The following is an 8,877-nucleotide window of genomic DNA, read 5'->3' on the forward strand; positions in this document are numbered from 1 at the left end:
AGACCCCTGACCAACGGAATTGTCAAAAAAGACTACCTGTGGATAAATTTGACAAAAAGACCCCTAGACCGTGGCGGCAGGTACGGCAGACAACACGTGGCACCTGCCGCCACGCCAGGAGGCGGCGGGCCCTGCCGCCACCGCAGGAGGCAGCCACCCAGCCGAACGGGAATCCCAACTACTCACCGCGCCGCGACGGAACGGGGCGGGCCAGGTGGGCCCTGCCGCCACGGGCGGAGGCGGCCTCTCCTGGGCGTGGTCGCTGGCTGGCCGACAGGCCGTGCAGGCCGCGGGCCCCGCCGGTGGGCCTCGCCGCCACTGCCGGAGGCGGCCTCTCCTGGCGCGCTGCCTGGCCGATAGCCCCTGACCACTGATGGCGCTGATTCCCATGACAGCGACCTAACGACGCTAATTCCAACGGCGGGAAATGGACGCTGATGTGCTGCTGCTTTTTCCGGGAATCACTCCTGCTTTTCTTCTGTCCAGGAATCACTCCTGCTTTTCTTTTGTCCGGGAATCACTCCTGCTTTTGCTTGTTCTGCTTGAGTGGGTGCGACGGCACTGCGGAAGGAATCCTAGGCTGCGGGAACCTGTTGTGCCGACACTACAGGGATCGTAAAATTTCGTATGTTCGCGTTTATTTTCTGGCCATCATTTGTCATCTGAGCCTATAAAAGGAGACACTGAGGCTCTCGTCATCTTCGTCCAGCCATCCTCGAAATCGCCACTGCGCAAAGTGTGTAACACATTTTTCTAGCCGGTATGAGTTTGCCTTGCTCGCATCAAAGCATTAGGCCGAGGAAAATGAAGAATGCAAGTTTGCCTCCGGGGATGGCAGGCCTGCGGTGTTGGTGTGGGGATCTTTGCAAGGTGAAGGAGGTGACGGATTTTTCAGATCGGTTGGGCATGAAGTTTTTCCATAGTACCTAACCAAAATACATGTTTACATTTCAAACAATTAGTAACTGAACATTTAATAGTAGTATGATGACAATATTTACATATCAGACCACTAAAATAATAATCGTATTTTCGTTACAAATATTCGTTTTGCTTTTAGCATCATTTGCTTAGACTTTCCGGGGTTGTTTGGTTAATGGGTATTTAGAGATCTTTTTTTTTCTCTAACTCGTCTACGAGCGTCACAAACTAAAACTCTGTTTGCTTTTCTCCCACTACCCCAAAAATATCCTAAACTGATTCTCGTAACATGCAAAAACTGAGCTTTTGGAAAAACGACTATTAGTAAAAACTAATTTTCTTACAACAGGTTATGACAAAACCGATGGTAATTACTCGCTATCCAAACAACCACTAAACATAATAGTACGATAATAACATTTTAATATCATATGAGTAAACCATTTAATTTCTTCCGGCTTTATATAATTTTTTCATATCATACGATAACAATCATTTATTTACAAATAATAATATTTACAGCGGCATGCACATTATTCACAATAGTACATCAATACAAAAAATATTATCAAAATTACGGTGTCATTTTATACCTTAGCTCCAATATGGATGTGCTTGCGAATGCAATTAAGCGTCAAAATAGTTCCAATAAATATCCGTCACCAGTGCTATATGAACGGAGTCAACCTATTATCACATGAAAATCAATATTACACACGGATTTTTCTTCCTACTATCAAAAGTATGAAAATAGCACTTGCATGTATGTGGTCATCACCTCAAAAGGGACAGCGAAGATGGATACACAATTTCTTCAATCACGTCATCTCCTCCTTGTTTGCTACTAAGATGAATTATTTTACCTAATTACATACATCATTAAGTACATTAGCACCTAATCTTAACATATAAAATTTAGATTATTGCGACATAACAAAGTAGACCTACGGTTTCCTAACTATAGACTTATTAATAAACATACCACATGAAATAACATACCACATGAAATAACGTACCACATGCAATGAACAATTACAGTACAATTTTTTCTTAATTACCGTATTAAGATTTCCCGCATGTCAATACTAATGGACGCACCTAACATTGATACAACATCTTCAACCTACTCTTCTGAAAAAATAGTATAAATGCTACATCTGTCGTCTGAAATTATTTCTAACCACTAAGCACTACCATCGCATAGCTAATAACGAGCTAAAAGACGAACTAATTACCACCCTGCATGCACAAGTAAATCAATGTATTGCAAAGCTCATACCTTGATCTTCAACTTCGTAGTTGACTTCGCTACACAAATCCTACTCCTCAAGCTCTAAATGACTCCAGAAAATAATAAAATAATACCTAACACAACAGAGAACACATAGTTATGAACTAAAAAAAAAGAGTACAAACTTCATGCATGCGAACGAAACCAACAAAAATGAATAGATCTTACCTTCGTCTATCTTTTCTTCAACTTCAGCATATTCAAAGTCCGACTCTAAATCGCCCTAAATCACGAGTGAAAGTGCCTAGTCAGTTTTGCTTTCTCTCTGTTCTTGCACGCAGAGAGTAGAAGAGGAGGCCAGAGTGTGCTTGCGCACGAAGCATACGCATACTATATAAAAGGAAGAGCATCCCTGTAGTGTCGGCACAATAGGTTCCCACAGCGTGTGAGTGATTCCCGCAGTGCCGTCATATCCGCTGAGGCAAAAGAAGGAAAAACCGGAGTGATTCCCGGGCAGCAGCATCGCCAAAGCAACCAGTGCAGAGCACCGCTGAGTGTCGGCACTAAGGGTCAAAGTTCACAGATTCCCGCGCGTGGGAATGAGGGCTGTCTGCGTCGGAATCAGCGCCGTCAGCTGTCGCGCGTGCAGGAAAGATGCCGCCAGCAGCAGTGGCGGCAGGGCCCGCGCCTCGGCCCGCGCGCAGCAGCAGCTGTCGCCAGCCAGGGACAGCGCCAGGGGCGGCCACCTCCCACGGTGGCGGCGGGGCCCACCTGGCCTGCCTCGTTCCGTCGCGGCGCGGTGAGTAGTTGGGATTCCCGTTTGGCTGGGTGGCCGCCTCCTGCGATGACGGCAGGGCCCGCCGCGGCCTGGCGTGGCGGCAGGTGCCACGTGTCGCCCGCCGCGGCTGCCGCCATCGCTGAGGGGGTCTTTTTTGTCAAATTGATCCACAGGTAGTCATTTTTGTCAATTCATCTCGGCGGGGGTCCTTTTGGACAAACAATCCGACCGCTTCGCTGAGATTTGATACGTCGCATTTTTCTTTATCAAAGGTGTCGGCCCCTTGCACGTTAACAAGTTGACAAGTTAAGAATTACACATGTTGACAAGTTGCACGTTGCACTTGACTAGTTTCTAATTCATTAAGCTACTTACTTTACTTGCATGTGGGTATATATACCACAAATCTATCATCAGTAAAGAAATATATAATCATTTCTCTGTCTCTCTCGCTCTTTACTTTGCCCTTTTTCCGCCCCAAATGTTCGAACCCGGACGGCCTGCACGGTCACTGCCCGAACAGAAACACCACCATGCAGGCCGGATAAACCCATCCGAAATGTTCGGGCTGACCGGCAAACCCCGTATTAGCCCATATGTGGAGCAAATATGTGGATGACGGGACACGCCCGGATGCTTCCGTCATGCCGGACGGACCATGATGACCCGCGCCAACATCCTTATCCTTGCCCGACCTATTATCTTCCTCTTCTCTCTTTTGCCTCATCCGAACAACCGTCACTGTAACTCCCACACCATCGTTGGTCTGCCGTCGTCCCCAACCTACAACTCCGCCGTCGGAGGCCCCAACCCACAAGGCTGCTAACCGCGTCACCACCGGACAAGTTTGCCATCACTGGACGCCGCCCCGGTACGTGCAACTCCTCCGCAAATACACCACCAGACAAGTTTGCCATCATCGAAGGATTTACGGATTTGACATGCTTTCTTTAGTATGCTTGGCCCTAACAATATCATCAATGTTCTCAAACTATTTCATTTGTTCAAGAGACTTCATAATGGGGAAGCTCCACCGTGCAACTAACCGTCAGTTGGCACAACTACAATACTATCTTGCAGGTGGTATTTATTCTCAATGTGCGGCGTTTGTGAAAACTATCTGATCCTCATGGTAGTAAACAATGTATCTTTGACAAGCACAAGAAGGTACTAGGAAGGATGTGTAGAGGGTATTCAGATAGCTCCAAGCTCATTGGGGTATTGTTCGTAGGGCTGTAATGATGTGAGAAGCGGAGACTCTTTAGAGGGTCGGACCAGTGCAGTCCGTGATCCCGTCCACGTCCGCGGACGTATAGAGGTCTAAATTTGTCCAGTCCATTTGTAGATGCTCTTAACATGTTATCAACACCTTTGTTCTTAAACTGAGTGTAGTTTAGATGGTTAAGTTCCTTGTGATGGAACCAACCCACGATGGTTCAAGTCTTAGACTTGGCATTAGTTCTTGCATTTTTTTGGATTTATTTGAGCTTTTCGGCGATGTTCGCTGAGTGAGAGGAGACGTTTCCATCAACAGTTTTGCTAAGACTCAGTCGACTAAGACTTCGTTATGTCTGAGTCGATGTTATCTTCCTTTGATTTTGCATGGAGATTCGTACAAAAAATTTATTTTCAGTTTTTATTTTTCTTCTTACATACTATATCACTTGACTGAGACTTGGTTAAGTCTCAGTCGACTGAGACCTAGCCACACCCTTCCATCAACTATGAAGTTGCCTGTAATGGCTTCGTCAATCATAATATTTTATCGGTTCAGTATCTTGAAGGTGCTCATAGAGGCAGGGTGTGTGTGCGCGTATGTTTACAGGTGTAAGTGTATTTTCATGTATGTGGGCATAGAATGTGGGTTTGTACTATGTTTAAAAAACACCTTTATTCTTCGTTCACCCACTGACGAAACATAGAAGAGAGAGATACCTCTCGGTAGTGCCATCGACACAGAACACGGTAGCACCGTCGGCACTGGCCAGAACTCTACCAACAGCAACTACACAGAAGAACGGGGGAAGAGAGAAGGCACCATCCTTGGCGCTAGCAGCGTACTCTCCATGCACGCAAACTCGGCGGCGGCCCGGGCCCTCTAGCACACGGCGATGTGGCCTCTACCATCAACCCTGATGTCGCTTCAAGACGCAATGATCTATTCCATCGATCGGCTCTACCATCATGGTGGCAAGGCTCTTCCGACCGGAGGTGGCCACAACGTCACTCCTCGTGCGTCTTCTACTCCTGTCGTGGTTTTTTTGTGTGTGAGCGAGTCGAGACTGGACCTTTGTGTGGTCTGGACCAGTATGGCCTTTTGAACGCCTTTTTTTATTTTTACCCTTTTCTGTTTGTCCTATGCTGGGAGAAGTTGAAACGAGGTTGTCTAAAAAAACAAGCTGAAACGAGGTGAGTTTTCTTTCTTTCTTTGCATTTCATTTTCTGGTTCTTGTTATCATTCGGTTTATTTATTTTTTTTGCTGTCAATATTTCCTACTTTCTCTCTTAGCCTTTCTTTCTTATATATGTAAACACTTAACTAATTTATAACCTGATAAGATTTATCATTTTTCGTTGTTCTTGTTTCCCATTTTTTTCCTCTCACTTGCGTTTTCTTGTGGTCTTATTATTATCATGCATGTGTTTAAGGAGGTTTCACAACTGCATGTGTTTAAATGGAGTCGCAACCATATGTTTTCAAGGCGGATCACAACTGCATGTTGTTTAGAGGGAGTCGTAACTGCATGTGTTTAAATGGAGTCGCAACTACTTGTTTTCAAGGTGGATCGTAACTGCATGTTGTTTAGAGTGGGTAGCAACTGCATGTTTTCAAATGGAGTTGCAATGACATGTATTTAAAGGGGGTCGCAGTTACATCTCTTCAAGGGGGGTCGCAACTGCATGTTGTTCAGAGGGGGTCGTAACTGCATGTTTTTGAATTGAGTCGCAACTACATGTCTTTAAAGGGGGTCGCAATTGCATGTTTTTGAATTGAGTCGCAACTACATGTCTTCAAAGCGGGTCGCAACTGCATGTGTTCAGAGGGGGTCGCAACTGCATGTCTTCAAGGAGGGGTCACAACTGCATGTTGTTCAGAGGGGAGGGGGAGGGGGGCAACTGCATGTGTTCAGAGCGGGTTGCAATTGCATGTTTTTCAACTGGATTCACAACTACATGTCTTGGGGGGGGGGGGGGTTACAACTGCATATGTTCAGAGGTCGGTCGCAACTGCATGTTTTAAAATGGAGTCACAACTACATGTGTTCAAGGGGTCACAACTGCATGTTTTCAAATGGAGTCACAGTTGCATGTTTTTAGCGGGGTCACAGTTGCATGTGTTCAGAGGGGGTCGCAACTGAATGTTTTTAGAGGAGCTCGCAACTACATGTTTTCAAATGGAAAGAGCAGCTATGTCTTAAAGGGGGTCGCAAACTGCATGTTTTCAAATGAAGTCGCAACTACATGTATTCAATGGGGTTGCAACTACATATTTTTCAGCCGAGTGCGACCAACATTGTGTAAATTCACAACAAAATACAAACCTGCGGACACTTTTAAATTTTAAATATTTTTTCAAATGCACCAAAAAATCAAGTTAATGAACATTTATTTTCAAATTCTTCAACATTAAATTCAAGAACATTTTAAAAAATGATAACTTTTTAAACTCCTGGCTTTTTAAAAAGTATGAACATTTCTAAGCATTATTGGTTAAAAAATGATACATTTTGGACATTTGAGTTAAAAGGTATAGATTTTTCAATCTATATCATACACCATGCAACGAATATAGTGGCGTGTTGCCCTTAAAAAAATGTGACAACTTTTTGTTGTGTGATTGCATTACTTTGACGTGTAGTGGTCACTACGTGGCTAGCAGGCCGGTCCAGTTACTAATTAGCAGATCACACATATCAGTCGATCGACAACAATGATGATTGTGCTAAAAGAAAAAATACAACAATGATGATGTCAGCTAATGCCAGGTGAATGAGACCAAACTATATCTCAGCTAGATGAGTTCTAGGCACTCCAAGGAGGCGGGGCACGGTGACATACACGCGGAGAAGAAGTTGCGGGGTGACGTGCGGCGACATACCCGCGAGTTGATGTGAAGTCTGGTTGACCTGGAGGGTACCCGCGAGTTTTCTACGTGGCACGGTCGGACATTCCGGGCCCTTGTCGTAAGTCCACGAGACGGGCGATGGGTCACATCGATCGTGAGTCTCTGCTCGTTACCGTGCGCTCCCAAGTCATTAATGGTTTGGATATGTGATCCGAGTAGGCCTCTGGTCTTTTTCGCACTGACCACCATGCGGGAATAAGTATGGGAACTCGGTGTCGTACGATTCTTCCGACAGCTCTGCCAGACGTCCAGTTCAGCATTGCGGCATGGCTGGGCCGGCGCCATCCATGACAGAGCTGGTGCCTGGACCCGCCCTGCACGCAACGACCCGGAGTGGAAAGGGCGATGGGCCCAAGACCCCAGAACGCTTAGGATGTAGACCCGCGGAGACCTCCTCTCCGGAGCCTAGGTAGGACTACGGCGTGTTGATCGGCCGAGGCCGGTCATGACCTGATGGTGTGTCCATCCAGATTTGATCGAGCGTGTTGGGTAAGTTGGTGCACCCCTGCAAAGAAGTTATCTATTCGAATAGCCGTGTCCATGATAACGGACGCTCGGAGCGATCGATACAACTAGAACTGGATGCTGAGGCATGTAATGGATATGATGACTTCTGATTGTCTTCTCGCAGGGATTCGAGAAAGGATCTCTAGGCGTTAATGTTATAACATACTTGTTAATTATAATATGCTATTCTATACTCTTCTGAATGCTGCAAGATGCTTGAAGATGCTAGTCTTCGATAGGCTAGGTCTTCCCCTCTATTCTGGCATTCTGCAGTTCAGTCCAAAGATACATCCCTTCCTTTGATACCAATGCATACTTAGTATATATCTGATGCTTACGAGTACTTTGGATGAGTACTCATGGTTGCTTTGCTACCTCCCCCTATACCCGGTTGTTGCGATCAGATGGTGGATCCCAGGAGCCAGATGCCACCGCCGACGACTACTACTACCCCGAGGGTGCCTACTGCTACGTGGAGACCGCCGACGACCAGGAGTAGTTAGGAGGTCTCAGGCAGGAGGCTTTGCCTTTTCGATCGTTGTAGCTTTTGTGCTAGCCTTCTTAAAGCAGTCTTGTTTAACTTATGTCTGTACTAAGATATTGTTGCTTCCGCTGACTCTTGTGTATTCGAGCTTCTGTATTCGAGCCCCCGAGGCCCCTGGCTTGTAATATGAAGCTTGTATTATTTTATTTGTGTCTAGAGTGGTGTTGTGATATCTTCTCGTAAGTCTCTGGTCTTGATCGTACACATTTGCGTGTATGATTAGTGTACGATTGGATCGGTGGTTTTCTATGCGAAACGCAACTGCGAGTGAATGTTGTGGCTAACGAAGATGACGACATGGTTTCCTGGAGAGGTGGCAAACTGAAGGGGCGGCAACGTATCGAGCGAAGGGCCACCGCAAATGACACAGACACTTGCGAACAAGTTTCCTTCTTGCTAGCGAGCGAAGGCACCCACCCAGCCGCTTCCGACCGTCCGTAACGGCCATTCACGTCGCGCCAATACCATTGTCGGCTCTCGAGTGATCAGCCACGTCAAAACGCGATAATTTTTTTGCTTGGTGTGTTTTGCCACGTCAAAAATTCGGTGCGGTGCACAATGCCATATTTTGTAAGTGGTTGTTTTCTGCATTCCCTGACAACGAATGTGGTGGTTATGTGGATTTTACTCCAACGGATCTGACCATCGCACCCTTCTCCTTCAAAACGAAGCCGTCAGCGACCGCCCCTATTGCATGCTCATCCAGCCCTGCCCCTATGCTCTCTTCTTCCGATCCGCGGTGATGTCTGCTGCCTGCACGTCACCACCCC

The 8,877-nt window shown here is 46.3% G+C and overlaps 1 long non-coding RNA gene across 1 annotated transcript; it reads right to left on the bottom strand.

Moving 5' to 3' along the window:
- Nucleotides 1–3: 3 nt before the first annotated feature.
- Nucleotides 4–2,537, bottom strand: LOC109769074 (uncharacterized). The gene is made up of 3 exons (XR_005771143.3): nucleotides 2,381–2,537; nucleotides 1,700–2,286; nucleotides 4–1,608 (listed from the first exon to the last, which is right to left on the bottom strand). It is a non-coding gene; the product is annotated as an uncharacterized lncRNA (long non-coding RNA).
- Nucleotides 2,538–8,877: the final 6,340 nt, after the last annotated feature.

The sequence above is a fragment of the Aegilops tauschii genome, chromosome 3 (assembly GCF_002575655.3).
Source record: "Aegilops tauschii subsp. strangulata cultivar AL8/78 chromosome 3, Aet v6.0, whole genome shotgun sequence".
Taxonomy (NCBI): domain Eukaryota; kingdom Viridiplantae; phylum Streptophyta; class Magnoliopsida; order Poales; family Poaceae; genus Aegilops; species Aegilops tauschii.